Genomic DNA, 16,926 nt, shown 5'->3' with positions numbered 1-16,926 from the left:
ATTGATATACAAGAATGTTGAAAGATAACGAGAATATCCCGACTTAACGAGAATATCAGATGTTCAATATTGATTTTTCTAATATATATGTCCACTAATCTTTACAAACTATTTTGCATTTTCCTTGATATCAAAATACCATACTATATAACCTATATGTCGGTAAAATATATAGAAAATCAAGGGTTTGATATTTATCACTTTGTTTCAACAAAGTGCATTCTTGAAATCTGAAATTGCACCATAGATCTCTGAATCTATCAAAATAATGAAATGGATGAACTTAAAATGGTATCATCACATGTAGTTGGCTAAATGCAAAACAATAGTGAAATTTAAAGGATGTGAGGAACTGAGGAAGTGATAAACCATGATGAGACAAAAGAGTAAGTGAAAGAAAAGGTACCTTGTGGAAGTTAAAGACCAAATCTAGCTCACAGAAGTAGTTGCTGAAGAAATGATCCAAAATCTCGACAAATAAATCTAACTCAAATTGAACGATCTAAAGCTTCAGTAGTTGGAAATGCATCCTTAAAGTCAGAAAAACTCCCATCAGAATCATAATCCTTAGTAACCAAACTCGTATTACGACCATTTTCAGTAGCAATCTGAGGTCGACTATGTGAACTGAGTCCTTGGCAAGTACTCACACCAGATTCGAAATGAAATCCATTCTCAACTTCTCACGGGATTTTGAGAATTCCCTTCCGATGGAAAAAACCAATCCCCATCAAGTCGCGTTCATTGTTGCTAAATCCAAATAGAGATCCTTCAAAACTTTCCTACATTGTCCCATCAACCTTCAAAATATAAGATTCAATGTAACAACAATAACAACATTTTATAACACTACTCTAACAACTACACTAACAATGCATGCAAGAACAACTACAGGGTCCAAAGCAAAAGGTCAATGACTCACCTGAACTACACTGTTTGTAGTCACTGTTGCAGATGGTGGTGGTGTTTCTGGGATGACCCAAGAATCAAAAATGTTGTCCACTTTCTGCAAAAAGGGAATAAATTATAAATAACAGGTCAAGTAATTTATTATTTCACGGTAAAATATAACAAAATTCTCGACCTTTATTTCAAAATCTAGAGTTTCAGATATAGCATCTTTAAATTCCCAATCATCATCTTCATCAATATTTTCAACCTTGATCTCTTCATTAAAACCAGGCCAAGATCCATTCTTTACATTAGAAACACTATTAATGACCAAGTCAGATTGTAATTCTTCTTCTATATCACCAAATAATGATAAGGGTAAAGCTCCTTTAGGTTTCTCCCATGTGTTCTCGAATTGAAGAGAGTTTTTTGAGGTTGTGAAAAAGTGTCCATGAAATCACCCCAATCCTCTCCCTCAGTATTTCGTTTGGAATTTTGAACGAAATCTCCGAAAATTTCGTCGTCTTCTTCTTCTTCTTCTTTTTCTGCCATTGACCCGAAGCGGAAGAGGAAAAAGATCTGGGCTGTTTTTCAGTTAGATTGGCGCTTTGATTACGTAGTTGCTCATTATCGGTAATGTCAACACACATGGAGAAGAAGAGTCCGGCATATCTCCGGTAGATAACCTTGTGTGTGCTGAAACTAGCAAAGGTCATGACATGAATTAATAAATAATAAACAATAATAAAAATTGAAAGTAATAAGTCGATAGAAAGAAACCTCGACAAAGTTTGTGAACTTGGGATCGCGATTAACAACTAGACGATGAACCTCAGATTCGACTTTGTGCTTTTCGAAAAAGAGGAGGAGGGTTGAAGGACGAGAAAAGAGGGACAAGGGTCGACGACGATTTATCAAAAATAAAGTCATACGGCCCGTTTTGATCGATGCCAAAATCTCAAAGGCAACCATAGCTTTCTTAGCATCCATCGCCATAATAACCAACAAGATTCTTGGCACATTTCTCAAATTTGAAATTCTAGAAGTAGAAATCAAACCCCAAAAAGTGCAATCAAAGCAACAAAGATCATAGATGAATTCAGCCCTAACCCTCTTCAACTCAAAACTTTTTTTTACCCTAAAAACATAATAGGAAGATGGGCACTACTAACTGGGGTTAGATTTTTTTCTGTTACTATTTAGGAGAGAAATCAGAGAATTTGAGAGAGGAGTGAAGCGTGCAAATGGCTCTGACAAGTGAGTGAGAGCTTGAACAATAAAAATGAACAAATAAACTAAGCGAAAAGGTCTTACCTTGAGAACTGAAAAGTTAGGAAGAAAGGGCGGAGCTTGAGCAAATTTGAACAAATCCACTATTTTTCAGGATCCGAAAGTGCAAGTAAAGCAAGGATAAGGTCGCGGTCGAACTTTCATCTATTTCAATCCATACGATGAGAATAATCATACCCCGACTTCCTCCAAAATTAACCCAAAGCGGTTTATTAAATGGCCAACATAGAGTAAAACCAAGAAACCCCATTTCTCATATACTAAACCCCCTAACCCTAGGTTTAGAAATTATAAAATAGAACTAAAAAGGGGTGGTAAAATTGCATATTATGGCTTCCAAACCCGTCTCTCTTTCTCCATTTCATCGTGCTCTATAATCTATATGGTGGTTTACGGTACACAAGTGTGTTTTCTTTTCGATAATGGTCTAATGGAACTGTAGAATGAAGGTTTCTCTTTGTTGAAAAGGACATAAAGATAAGAAAACCCTAACCTAACCCAGCGGCTGTGAGAGAGAAAGAGAGGTTTTCTATTTTGACATACCGACGACGATTTCTTTTTTGTTTATCTATTTTTGAAATTTCGAAGTTGTTTTGGTTTTTTGGATTTGTAACACTTCTCCAACGCTTTTTAAAGCGTTAACAATTAATTCGAAATTCACTCAAATAAACCCTTTACAACACAACATTGCCAACGCTTATTTAGCATTGGCAATTTACTAACGGTAAATAAGCGTTGCAAAGCAAAAAAGGTGCGTGTTGCAAATATCCTATTATGGTGTAGTGATACCAGTAAAACTCTGGATTCTGTGAAATAGAAAAACTATCTACTCACTTTAATACCAAGCTCCACGAATCCTCTTAGTCCAAATCGTTCGCTCCACCCTCCAGCAAACGAGTTTCTAGCTCTGCCTCCATTTTATTTTATTTTTTTTTTCTTAAAACCCTATTATCTAGAACAATGTGATTATATACTTGGGTTTAAAACCTAAGCCCAACACAGACTCGGGCCCAGAAATCAGGCCCGCGTATCCCCAAATCCAATCTAATAGATTTTATATAAATAATTAAATTAATTAATTAATAAATAATTACGTATTTTAAATACGGGCATTACATAATCAATACCATAAGTCTGGTTAAAGTCTTTTGCAACCAGGCGAGCCTTTAAATGAGAAATAGTACCATCTGGATTATGCTTAACAGTGAAAACCCACTTACAAGCAATTGCTTTCTTCCCAGAAGGAAGATCTGTAAGGACCCAAGTGTCATTATAATACGAGGCACTCAACTCCTCGTCCATTGCTTGCTTCCAGCCAGGATGGGATAGAGCGTCCCTGTAGTAAGAAGGGACAGAGACATACAACAAGGACATAGCAAAAGACTTGACAGATGGTGGTAAATGATCAGTAAAAACATACTGAGAAATAGAATACTGGGCATACTAACTAGGAAGACGCATACTGGCAGGTGGACGTTCAAGTTTCCGTAGGGCAATAGGAACATCGAGGTCAGACGGAATGGCAGTAGGATCCACAGACACAGTGGGAAGAGGGGATGGTAGCGGAGCAGTTGAACTTACAGCCTCAAACTCGCGAATATCAGCTGTAGGTAAAGGGCACGTGCGCGCTTTTGTAAGGCCATCTGTGGGGCACGCACGCGCTCTATCTACCGGATTGCGAACATCAACAATATACAAAGGGTGGGCACGCGCTTCTGTAAGGCCATCTGTAGGGTGTGCACGCGCTTCGTCTGCTGGAGCTCCAATATGAATAGCAGTAACCTGATTATTAGCTCCCACATTAACACCAATAGTAGCAGGAAGATCAACAACACCAGATGGCAGAACACAATCCTCAAATGGTTCAGAGGACACCTTCCTTTCTGAAGAGTAAAACGGGACATCTTCAAAAAAAGTAACATCAGCACAGACAAATGATTTGCGCAAATGAGGACTATAACACTTGTACCATTTCTGTGTACGTGAATACCCAAGGAAAACACACTTAATAGCACGAGAGTCCAACTTATCACGACTCGGTTGAAGATTATGAACAAAGCAGACACAACCAAAAATACGAGGGGGAAGATGGAAAGAAGGTTGACCAGGAAAAATAACAGAGTGCGGTGTTTTTCCGCCTAACACTGAAGAGGGCATACGATTAATCAAGTATGTGGCAGTAAGGACTGCCTCTGCCCAATAAAACTTTGGGAGATTTGTTTGAAACATTAAGCATCAAGTGACTTCAAGAATGGGTCTGTTCTTTCTTTCAGCAACCCTATTTTGTTGAGGTGTATCCATACAAGATGTTTGATGTGTAATGCCATGGTCATCTAAAAAACACTTGAATATTGTAGAGGTATAGTCTTTGGCATTATCAGTTCGAAAAACATGTATGTGTGTAGAATACCAATTAGTAATCTTAGCATAGAATTTTTGAAATACAGAGAATACTTGAGAACGATTTTCCATAATATACACCCAACAAACACGAAAGAAATCATCTATAAATGTAATAAAGTACTTGGCTCCAAAAAGACCAGTGATTCTACAAGGACCCCAGGCATCTGAATGAACTAACTGAAAAGGAGCACTAGAACACTTATTTAACCTATTTTTGTAAGTAGCACGACGATGCTTATCTAACTCACAAACCTCACAACTTAAAGACTAAATACTGGAAGAAATACTGGGAACTAAACTTTGCAAACTAGCCAGAGGAAGATGACCAAGACGTCTATGCCATTAAACAAGAGAGACTGAGACTGTGAAAGCCTACTTCTGGTGAGAGTGCCCATAACTATCTTGAAAGTAATAGATGCCCCAGTGCTCATACCCTCCACTAACTAGTGTCTTTGTCTGTAGATCCTGAAACACAGCATGAGTGGAAGAAAATATGACATTATAATGAAGAGATTGGATAAGACGATGAACAGACAATAGATTAAAGGGGAAATTTTGAATAAGCAAGACAGAGACAAGTGATATATTACGAGTTAACTGAATAGTACCGACCAAGAATACTAGCCTTAGCCCTATTTGCTAATGTGACATATGATGGTGTGTGAGTATACTCAAAATTAGAAAACAACTGGGGATTACCTGTCATATGATCAGAAGCTCCTGAGTCAATGACCCAAGAGTTGTTACCACTTGTATGAAGACATGTTTTACCTGAATTGGCTAGGGTTGCAGTGGGTTGGTTGGATGAACTCAATGAACTGACTGGAATAGCTTGTATCCGCTTTATCAGGGCTGCAAGGTCTTCTTGAACTTGTTGAAAATTGGTCACTTTCTGATAAGCTACTGTGGCATTGTTGGCTTTGTGCAAAGGTGGGCGTCCTGTTATATCCCAAGAAAAATAAGAACTATGATTTGTGCGCCCACAATGCACACAAGGATAAAAAACTACCAATACCACGACCACGACTATTCCCTTGGTTACCACCACCTCCACGTCCATGACCGTCTCTACCCCGTCTACCTCCATTACCACGAACAGAGGAGGGGTTGTTATTGCTGCTTGGAGGGATCAATAAAGCTGCACTATCAATGTGCCTTGGAGGAGGTGCAGTAATCACGAGAAAGACGAGAATAGGCTTAAGACAAAGTAGGAAGCTTATATTCAGCTTGAACTTGGGCTTTCACATTAGCAAACTCGGGGCGTAACCCAGATAAGAATTTTGAGACTCGAAATTCCTCTCTTTGTTTCTTCAACTGATTTATGTCTGTAGTAAGTGGGTGATAAATATTAAGTTCTTCCCACTTGCTATGAAGAGAATTATAATACTCAGAGATAAACATATCGCTTTGAGTGAGATCAAAGATGTTCTCATATAACTAAAATATACGAGAAGTATTTTGAGATTGAGAGTATGATTCTTGTAGATACTCTCAAATCTCATTAGAGGTTTTGAAAAACCAGCACAGTATTTCAAACATCCTTCTCCATAGTATTTCACAGAAAATTCTTAACCAAGGCGTCATCTTTCATCTAGGTTGTCTTTCCTTTATCATCTGGGGGATCTGTTAGATGACTTTTCTTACCTTTTTCCGTAAGATAAACAGTAATTGCTTCTGCCTATTGAAGGTAATTGGCTACACCTTCCAATTTGACAGAGGTCATACCAACAGACACTACTAAAAAAATGACTTGTATTGACGGCTAAAAGCAGTCATGAAAAAGGTTTAATGACATTTTTTCATTAAAAGAAACTAACGTCATTACAGAGCCCGTCATAAAAGTTTACAAAAATCGTCATTAAACTTATGACAATTTTCTTAAAAATGTTATGTACTTCAAAGATTTTATGTCAAAAATAGGGCTAAAATCGTCGTAATAGGCAATAAAATATTTTTTTTTGCTAAGGGTAATTGTATTAATAAAAAAGTTTTTCGAAGTACAAAAAATGGATAGGATTGATAGTAAATCACTATCTCAAAGCTCAGTTTACAAATCTATAGTACATAGTGTTCATATCCTCAATTCTATGCAAGAATGTCGGCCTACCAGCCCACCACTTTTTCTCTCCCTTTGCCAGGTGAGCTGCTTCTTTGGAGCAAATGTCCGCACCAAAATTAGCCTCACGCCAAGTGTTAGTCACAATGATCCAGTCCGTTAGCCCTTTCACTTTGTCCCAAGCTCCACGAATTTGCCAATGTACCTAATCATTCTGAAAAGATTTCACTGCCGCAGTAGAGTCGGATTCCACCCAAATAAGTTTCCATCCTAGTTCCACCACTTTTGAGATGCCCTCCACTATCGCGAAACTCTCCGCTATAAAGTTTGTGGCAATACCTAGGCCTCCTATATATGCGCCAATAACCTTGTCGGTACTGTCTCGAGGAAGCGTGCCCCAACCTGAATTTCGGGATTTCCTCATGAACAACCATCAACATTCACTTTTATCATGGTACTGGGAGGTGCCACCCAATAGCATTCAAGGATGCGTGGAGCCCTCCTTAGCTTGACCGGTAACTTCCAAGCCTTTCGAACTTCCAAGTCTCTGATGGAGTTCTTCATGTGTTTCTTCGATCCGTCGTAAGCTCTTTTAACCGCTCCTCGAACTTGAAACATGACGGAACTTATACTCGACTTCTTGCTACCATATAAGAGCCCATTTCTATTTCTCCAAACAGAGACCAAACATGTGATTGCGGCTGCCTTCCACAGATCCTGTAAGAGAGGACTTTCATTTCGACATTTTATGAACATTTCCTCCCTATTGGCAATCCTCAAGTGATGCTGCATGTTCTTTGCTATGAGCTCCCATCATCTTTGCACAAACCTGCATTCGAATAAAATATGAGCTTGAGTTTCCTCAGCCACCGTACAAATGCAACAGCGAGATGCCAACTGGAATTCCCGCCCCCCTAGTTTCTCGTCTGTATGCATGGCACCATGGAGAATTTTCCAGCCTGTTCCAAGCATCCTTGGCAACACCTCAGTTGACCAGAGAAACTTGGTCCACTGCGGCCCATTTGCCCTCTCTCTTATTGCTTCATATGCCGATCTAATCGAAAACAAGCCATTGGTAGATTGACGCCAAACTCTTCTGTCTTCTCTACGCTAATCCGGAAACTGCAGCTGGCTTAAATCCACCCCAAGATTGATAAGAATTTGTTTCAGGGAGTCGGGAAACTTCCATTGGTTCCCCTGGATGCAAGCACTGAGGGGGGGCTTTGAGTTTCTGTAGGAGCATTTTGTCCTGGATAGAGTTTCCAATGATGACCTCACCTATCCAGTTGTCCCTCCATAAGCTTATATTCTCTCCTTTTCCGATGATCCACCCTTGATGAGTATCCATCTCTCTGAGGGCCCATTGTAAACCGGTCCACACTGTAGATCTCTTGTAACTCGACCAACCCCTCGATTTGTTCCTGTATTTTCCATTCATGAACTCTGACCAATCCAAGGTGTCATTCAGTAAACTCTAGGCTAGTTTTATGAGCATAGATAGATTTATATCTTTGAGCTTACGGAGACCAAGTCCACCCTCTTCCTTTGGCCGACAAACCTTTTGCCATTTTACTGTGATGAATTTCCTCTCTGCTGGACTACGACTCCAAATGAAATTTCTGATAATGCCCTCGCATTCTTTGATCACCGACACTGGCCATTTATAAATAGCCATGTTATGCACCGGTATGCTATTGAGGACCTGCTTTGCCAGAACAACTCGACCACCCTTGAAGGATAGCATCTTTCCAGCCCAACTGGCTGCCCTTTTCCTAATCTTGTCGACCATAAGAGCTAGCGTTGCTCTTGTAACCCTGCCCATAGTTAAGAGAACACCCAAATATCTTTCCGGAAGAAACTCCTCTTTTATGCCCATGATATCCTCGATGTCCTGCTTCTTTCTATGTGTCATTGGACTCAAGAAAGTCTTGCATTTTTCTTTGCTTATGAGTTGTCCCGATGCCAACTAATAGGAATCTAAAAGCTCCATGAGATTAATGAGCTGCCTCCTTCTTGCATTGCAGAAGATGAAGATATCGTCAGCGAACATAAAGTGTGTAGGGCTGGAGTAGTTGCTCTGCATCACCATTCTTTGTATTTTCTTGTTCACACAAAGTCATTCCGGACCCTTACTCAAACAATCCTCTGTGAAAGCAAATGGTATCGGAGAAAGAGGATCTCCTTGCCTGAGCCCTCTCTCCAGCTGTGAAACATCAAATAGGCCCTCCATTAAAGAGAATAGAAATGGTATTATTTGTTACAGCTCCCTGTATCCACCCTATTAGTTTCCCATCAATTTCCCATCCAAACATCCAATAAAATATTGATTGTTACACAATAACCATCATTAAATATAGTACAACGTCATAATTTTCAACAAAAACTGTTAAGAAACCTATTCAATTTGTGACAGTTTTGGCGAAGCCGTTATAACAATATACATTTTCTGGAAAAAAAAAATTATTTAATATCCTAAAAAATTAAATAAATCATTTAGCATGTATATAATCAAACTCTACTAAAAACAACTCAATATGATCACGAATGTAACAAACTAGCCAGATCGTGATCCATTCACAAAACATAATCTTTTACATTCCACAATCTCAAAACATTACATACATTTAACCAAAAATATCTACAAAATATGTCTCAATAAGAATGGTTTGCATGGTTTGAGTTTCATTCATCGAGCCTTGTCCAAACTTAACCTGCAAAAATCAAAGTCACAAAAAAAAAAAAAAAATAGTATCATTTGAAGAAAACGACGAAAGAAAAAAAAAATGTTACTTAGACGAAATTGATAACACTAAATGGAATTGCTAAACACTTACAGTAGCAAGACTAGGTGCTAAAGAGTGTTTCCAACCACTACCAGGATCAACTTAGATACACTTGTCAGAAGTTCTATAAGTTTGGCATGCCCCTTCCTGTTGTAGAATCTTAAGTCTTTTCCAAGACAAGCTCCATTGGCATATCTTTGGGACCAGCTGCAAATTAACCAAAAAGAAGGCCATTAAAACAAGTTCCGACATACTAGATCTTTACTAAGGAAGGTTCACATTTCATTAGTTTCTGTGAGATTTTTAAGAAACATCACCCTCAATAGGCACTTATTCTTTTTTTTTTTCTAGCCGAAGATAAAAAGCATCAAATAATTGAAGGAAAGAAGCATTTGTTGACAACTCATAAAAGCTTTACTATAATGACACAAGAGAACAACATGGAAAGTGATGAGCAAATTATATATACAACATGAAAAGTGATGAGCAACGTAATAAGTACCTATAGTAGGTCTAGGTGTGGTCCTTATTTTTAAAATTTCGGGATGAGGAATAATGGATCCTGATGTTCTTTCCCCTCTAGAAACTCTTACTTTAGTACCGTCTTCCAAATATTTGACTCCAATCTTATAGGGCTTCCTGTACTATTAAAAATAAGGACACCAATGAATATGGGAACAAGAGGTAATGCAAATTATATATCCTCTCTATTTTTTTTTTTCCGATAATCATATACCTTCTCTATTCAGAACCTCAAGTAAAAGGTATAACATCAAATACATACCCTGTAACAGGGTCAAGAACTTGAACATTTGGCACATGAAGTGGCGCCTCCACAGTGAATATTCCACCCTCATGACCCTGCCCTTGCTTGATGTGTTTCTTCACTTGAAAATTCATATATTCCAATCAATTCACCTGCCACCATATTATAGATGAAATACAAGAATTGTAGAAACAAAAGTATTGTTCCTATAAAATCTGTGGTGGTAGGCAAAAATGGCAAAGAAGTTCATAACATCTTGGTGGAAATCAAGAAGCTTTTGTATAATTGGTCAAGAAGTGTCAATCTTTTTAGGAAACTTAGATTTCAAAACTTTATCTGTAATTTGGATACTTTAGATTCGTAAATCATTTCGTGTAGTTGGGTTATGTTGTGGGGTTGTTATTAGCCACCACTAGGCACTAACAACCTGCTAAGGATTAGCTACTTTTTTGGGAATTAATATACGTTTTATTGATCAAAAAGAAAAATAAAAAGAAAAGATGGCAAGCTAGGTGTGCCTACTCCAGCAAATGGCAAGGTAGAGTATCACATAAGTCGTTATATGTAGTCAAACACACAAGAAAATATGTAACATGAAAGTTCCATTTTCTAGAAATTTACTGTGTTTGAGACATTGAAATCGTATTCCAGAATAAAGCATGTTACACAAGGACATCCTTCTAATATTGTGACAACACAAACTTACAAAAGCAAGATCAAGGGATAGCTTGATTTTAGATGTATTAGAAAGAGGATAAGAAAAAAGAAAGAGAGATCCCAAAGATGAGGAAACTCAATCTTACCAAATTTTTGCCTTCAACAAGAACACAACTCTGAGAGCGAATGACACGCTAGCTTTATGACACCAGTCTCGCCTTTATCTTTTCCCCTGATTATCATCACCTGCATAGCAATGTGGTGAAGGGCAGGATAGTAAAAATAACGCCCGAGCAAATGGAAATTAAAAAAAGAGAAACAATATATATATATATATATATATTGTTTTCTTTTACATTGTCTCCTCTAAGAATTCTCCAGTTTTGTATCAGCTTTTGAGCTGCTTTCCAACCCATGCTAGAATAAAATCAAATCAAGCTATTTACTTTCTGCTCTCTGCCTGAGTTATCTGCATATGCAATAACCAATCAGAAAGTTCGCAGTAATTGTTCCCTTTAGAAATCTTAGCATATATGTCAAAGCTAATAAAGCAAACAACTACGATACGATTGTGTTGATATTCTAAAAGCTAAAAAGTCCGCTAATATTTGAAGACTACATGAAACTCTTTTCCTGTAGTGATCATGTTTTTTATACTGTTGACTACAAAACCAGTGACAAATGTTACAGGCCTAAGACTCGCAAGGGCCTTTACCATGGCACAATATTGTACTACTAGTATTAACAAGATCAACCCAGAAGACTGCATTGCTTTCCCATTCCTCATAAAATCGTACATTGCAATCCTATTTTTTGCAACAATCTTTGTTATCTCAGATTTACTATTTTTGAACAATCCAAATGTGTAAATACAGAGAAAATCTAATGTGTAAATACATGATACTGTATATGTGGAATATATTTGCAACCCTTTATAAATCTTTAACATATATCATATATATATGAGTATTAGACATGGATTTTTTGATGTCGAAACCCAAATAATTTGAAAACCCACCAATTTAAAATCCAAACAATTAGAAAACCGTAACAATGTTTAAAACCCCAAACAATAACCAAACCAGAAAACGCGATTGCTAGATAATGATATAGAAAAACCAAATACCATTATTCTTTCGCTTTCTCTCAAAATCAACAGAAAAATATTCTTCTTTTTGGGGAAACCATGTTAAAAAGACAGTGGTTACCTGAGGGATGGGAGATTGAGAAAACAAAAGGGCGAACGAAGATACTAGAGAGAGATTGAGCAGGAAGAAGAAGCATAGCTACTGTCCAGGAGTATTCTTGAGGCACAAAACCCTTGTGAGAAAAAAAAAAAAAATGGGTCGATGACTTTTTTTTTAGTTGACCCGGCCTTATTTTTGTATTCGAGGACTCATGACGCTTTAACTTCCAAATGCGACTGAGTTCCAAAAATTTAAAACAAACACACTGAAATGATGTTTTAGAATTATATCAGCTAACGGTTTTGCCACAGATGTCACCAATTGGACAAAAACGTCAACAAGTTTGTAAGTACTTTGGTTATTATATTGCAAACTTGATTGTTTTAGGAAACCGTCGTAAAATTATCATATTTTCTTGACGTCTGTGTCAAACACGACTATAATGTTGTAACAACCATCATAAAATCATAATATTTTCTTGATGCTTGTGTCATACACAACATAATATTGCAACAACCATCATAAAAATATGACTAAGACACCTATCTTGACGGTTTTCAACAACATTGTCAAGATAGATAAAAAACAAGCATCATAATATGTCATTTTTTTATAGTAAAAACAGACGTATTACCGAATTCATCGGATTTTGGAACAACATCAGTCATTGTAAAGAGAAGAAAAAATCACTTGATGGAAAGGAAGAAATTGTGAGATATAGTGCTTCGAGCGCGTGCGCGCCTATCACAAGAAACTTCGAGATACAGTACCTTGAGCGCATGCGCGCTTCGAGGACTTCTTAAATTGAGCACGTGCGCGCCTTGTGGAAATTGAGAGATACAACGAGATAACGATACCACCTTTGAAAACTTTGAAAACCTGACGTACTCCTCTTTATCAATACCGAGAGATTGCGGAAGCGAAACAATACTAAGACAGCAACTAATATTAAAACTGGAATCTTGAAAATGCGGATCTCTCTCCTAGCATTCTCTAAACAGAGTCGGCTCCTGATACCATATTAAATTATGTTAGGAGATACATATAGTGGTTAGCTAGTTAGGTTAAAGAGATGGAGTGGAGAAGAAAAAGAAGAAAGGATGGAGGCACAAGAAGAAGGTAGGGTTTAGAGTATATTTATTCTAACCTACAATTCATATATTTATACTCGGTGATAGGTTTTACGGAAATAGAAATTACTAAATAAGATACCGTCTGACACTTATAGAATGTGTGAGACTATACATACTTCAACAATTTCCTCCTATTTTCACTGCCAATTGTGCTTTATGGGGACATATTACATTATAGATGCTCACAAAAACAGACACACACAGACACACAAACCTTCAGTCCATTTCCTCCTCTTTTCACTGCCAATTGTGCTTTATGGGGATGAGGTGACGAGGAAATTTCATACGAACAGTGAGATCAGATATCTCATCCATGTTTATATCTTCCTTCATAATTCCATTGGGCAATTCCCAATTGAAAGAATATAGGAGATTTGCCAATGCCAGTTCTATTGCCGCAATGCCCATATTCAATCCAGGACAAGCCCTTCTGCCTGACCCAAAGGGCAAGAACTCAAAATCTTGTCCTCTAAAATCAATGGAGCTATTCATAAACCTTTCTGGGAAAAAGTCTTCAGGATTTTGCCAATATTTACTACTTCTTCCAATTGCCCACACATTCACTAGGACTCTTGTTTTGGGGGATATATCGTACCGGCGTACCCGTTGAGTACCCGTTGATCTTACAATGATTAATACTCTCTCTTGGAATCAATAGAGGTACTGGAGGGTGCAATCTAAAAGTCTCTTTCACCACCATCTTGAGATACTGAAGTTGATTGATGTCACTTTCTTCTACTTTTCCCTTCTTCCCAACGCAAGTTCTGATTTCATCTTGAACTCTCTTCATTTTTTCTGGCTTTCTAACCAGCTCTGCCATGCCCATGTCAAAATTATACTGCTAGTATCAACACCGCCGATGAATATATTCTGATAAACAAATGACATGCAAAGCAAATTCAATTGTATTTCACTCGGAAACATAAAGTAATATAGAAACCAATGAAATCAACTAACTACGAAAAAGACGACAACAAAGTAGTGTTTACCAAACCATTTAAAAGGCAAAGGCAGCTTACCATGAGGACGCCTTTGATATGACTAATAGGAAGAAGAGTTAGACCTGATTGATCCATTCGTAGTTCAGTCAAGACATCTATAATATCCCTTTGCTCTGGCTTTGTCCTCTTGGAATCAAGGTGCTCATCAATGAGTTTTTGGTAGAAGGTGTCGAGTGCAGTAAAGCACTTTTCCAGCCTTGAACCATGACCGGTGAACACATCTATTATCCACCCAAAATATGGAAAGAAATCGGTTGCAGCAAACATACTAAGCATATCTGTTGCCTTGTTAACAAGTTCGTGAAACATGGCAATATCAGATTCCTTGATCATTCAGACCAAAAGCAATTCTACATGTTATGTGGCCAGTGATTGAAAACAGCTTCTCAGTAAGATTTACAGGTGTGGATTCGGATATAGAATTTATCCACTTCGCAACTTCTTCTTCCCTGACATACCTAAAAGAGTGCACTCTTTTCAAGCTAAAAAGTTCAAGATAACTAATCCTCCTCATCTCCCTCCAGTATTCACTATAGGGACCAAAAGCCATATCTCGAAAGTCGTATGAAAGACGCTTTGTGCCGACAAGGGAAGGTCTACTGCATAAGTCGGTGTCATGTGTTTTCATTACCTCTCTTGCAGTTTCGGCCGAGGAGACTACTATTGTTGGCAGACGACCAAATTGCAGTAGCATGATTGGTCCATATTGTTTGGAGAGATCTCATAAAGAATGATGAGGCAAGTTCCTTAGTAGGTGCAAGTGTCCTATGATTGGAAGCTTAGGAGGGCTAGGAGAATGATTGAGTTTATTGCTTCTCTTGTACCTTTTGATGAAAAGCAATATTACAAGGAGAAGAAGAGGGAAAAAGAGAGAGATACAGAGATGCAAATAAGTGTAAGCATCCATTTGACTGTATTTGGTTTTGCTTCAATGCATGCCCAGGGTAACATATTTATAGTCTGTACAGGATAGAGTTGAGATCTGAATTTTCATATAAGGCTTAGTTCCGTAATCCTTACATTGGAAAAGGGAGGTTCTGAAAAACAAAGGTTGAAAAAATTTAACGGTAGAACCACTGAGTGATTTTTTGAGTTTTCTTTGACTGCAATGCGGTACCAACTCATTCAGCACAATACCCGTGCTTTTGTAAATGTGTTACACGGCTTCTACAAATGTGAGAAATGCTTCTTTACCACGTTACAATTATAGATATCACAGCAAGGAAACCTTCATAATGTAAGGATATAATGGGCTAGTAACCAAAGAAAGTTCTTAATTGGAAAATGCATGCCTTCGATTTTTGCTTGGTTTGTCCCAGAATTTAACATATTTCTGAGATTTGTTTTTTGCTATTGAGTATTGATTATTTCGTTTATAAGTTGTCTCTGTTGTTCAACTAGATAAAATGAGGCATAATATATAGCAGGTGAACTTATTTAGGGATAGATTCTTGTGTTATGGGTACACGAAATCGAGGGGGATTTGGAACTTGCTCAATTAGTCTTCTTTGTTGTCAGAATGATTATAACGCTTTGGATTTGTGTTCAATTATATTGGCTCAAATTTTATCTCATGCCTTAAAAGTGATTGGGGATCGTATTGGTGGACGATCCCCGTCAGTGGCGAACCCAGTATTCAACATTTCACCCAATAATCCACGTACATATCAAAAGACAAACTTGAACTAAAAAGAGTGATTACCCTCAACCCTACCTAGCTAGGTCCGTCCCTGATCCACGTATAACAATTAATGGGTTATATGACGGACGGTGACCCATTTGCTATATATAAACTGGTGCTTTTGGTTTTGTAAGTTCTTTTCTTTGGCTATTAGTCTAGCAATCTATTGGTTTGTCACATTAATTTGTGCAATCCTTGCTGTGCTGTTGGTGGCATATCAATTCATATTCCCAAACATATGCAGTATGAGAAGACATGTTGCATAATTTGCGTAGGAAATAGGTTGAAACTTGCATCTAATAGATCTAATAAATCCAATACCGTGGCATTTATACTTGCAAACCAAGTCAAACAGTATTTTATCAAAAACTTTTTTTTTCCGCCTCATGTATAATTGATTAATAAATAAAATGAAAGAGTTACAAGTATTAGTGAGCAGCTATAGGCCCTGCTTCGCAGCAGACACAAATATATACAATAGTACAAAGAAACTAAAAAAAATTCGCCTTGATTCTTATGATTTCGGATGAGCGTATGCCATGTTTTTTCATGACAAATATTGACGATGTAACCAACTTCTTCAAGGCTCAAGCAACTTTAGAAGTTACACTTTAACCATGCATTTCATTCAGACAAATCCCTTCAGTCCAAGTGCTTTTTTTTTTTTGTGCACAAGGATTTGTTCAGTCCAGCCAAGTGCTAGTTTGGTTGCCAATTGTGTTTGACAGGCACAAGGTGAAGTGGAAATTTCTTACGAACCGTTCAAGCAAATGTCTCCTCCATATTTGTGTCTTCCTTATTCTTAACTGTCAAAGATGTTTGAATGAATATTTTTGATGTTCTTTATTGATATATCAAGGGGGTATATATACAAGAAGGATTCTATGAATACATAAGATCTCCCATTATTATAAGAATAATTATAGGAGATCTATATATCTAGAGAAAGATTATGATACACTTGCTAAGATTAAAATATACTTTCTACATATACTACATACTGTAATATATTGTTACTCCAACACCCTCCCTCAAGTTGGTGCGTGGATATCACACAAAAGAGTCAATAAACACCTTG

At 37.5% G+C, this 16,926-nt stretch overlaps 1 long non-coding RNA gene and 2 pseudogenes across 3 annotated transcripts; all 3 read right to left on the bottom strand.

Annotated features, from left to right (window-relative positions):
• Nucleotides 1–650: 650 nt before the first annotated feature.
• On the bottom strand, nt 651–1,442 carry LOC147492013 (uncharacterized). The gene is made up of 3 exons (XR_015199969.1): nt 1,085–1,442; nt 923–1,006; nt 651–782 (listed from the first exon to the last, which is right to left on the bottom strand). It is a non-coding gene; the product is annotated as an uncharacterized LOC147492013 (long non-coding RNA).
• Nucleotides 1,443–9,547: 8,105 nt separating this feature from the next.
• LOC147492012 (uncharacterized) lies at nt 9,548–12,184 on the bottom strand (annotated as a pseudogene). The gene is made up of 6 exons (XR_015198874.1): nt 12,055–12,184; nt 11,203–11,315; nt 10,983–11,092; nt 10,208–10,310; nt 9,926–10,062; nt 9,548–9,630 (listed from the first exon to the last, which is right to left on the bottom strand). The product of XR_015198874.1 is annotated as an uncharacterized LOC147492012 (transcript).
• Nucleotides 12,185–13,152: 968 nt separating this feature from the next.
• Nucleotides 13,153–15,371, bottom strand: LOC147492011 (cytochrome P450 71B10-like; annotated as a pseudogene). The gene is made up of 2 exons (XR_015198576.1): nt 14,186–15,371; nt 13,153–14,036 (listed from the first exon to the last, which is right to left on the bottom strand). The product of XR_015198576.1 is annotated as a cytochrome P450 71B10-like (transcript).
• Between the last annotated feature and the right edge of the window lie 1,555 nt (nt 15,372–16,926).

Source organism: Coptis chinensis, chromosome 6, assembly GCF_015680905.1.
Source record: "Coptis chinensis isolate HL-2020 chromosome 6, ASM1568090v1, whole genome shotgun sequence".
NCBI lineage: Eukaryota > Viridiplantae > Streptophyta > Magnoliopsida > Ranunculales > Ranunculaceae > Coptis > Coptis chinensis.
This window is presented reverse-complemented; position numbering and strand designations above follow the sequence as displayed.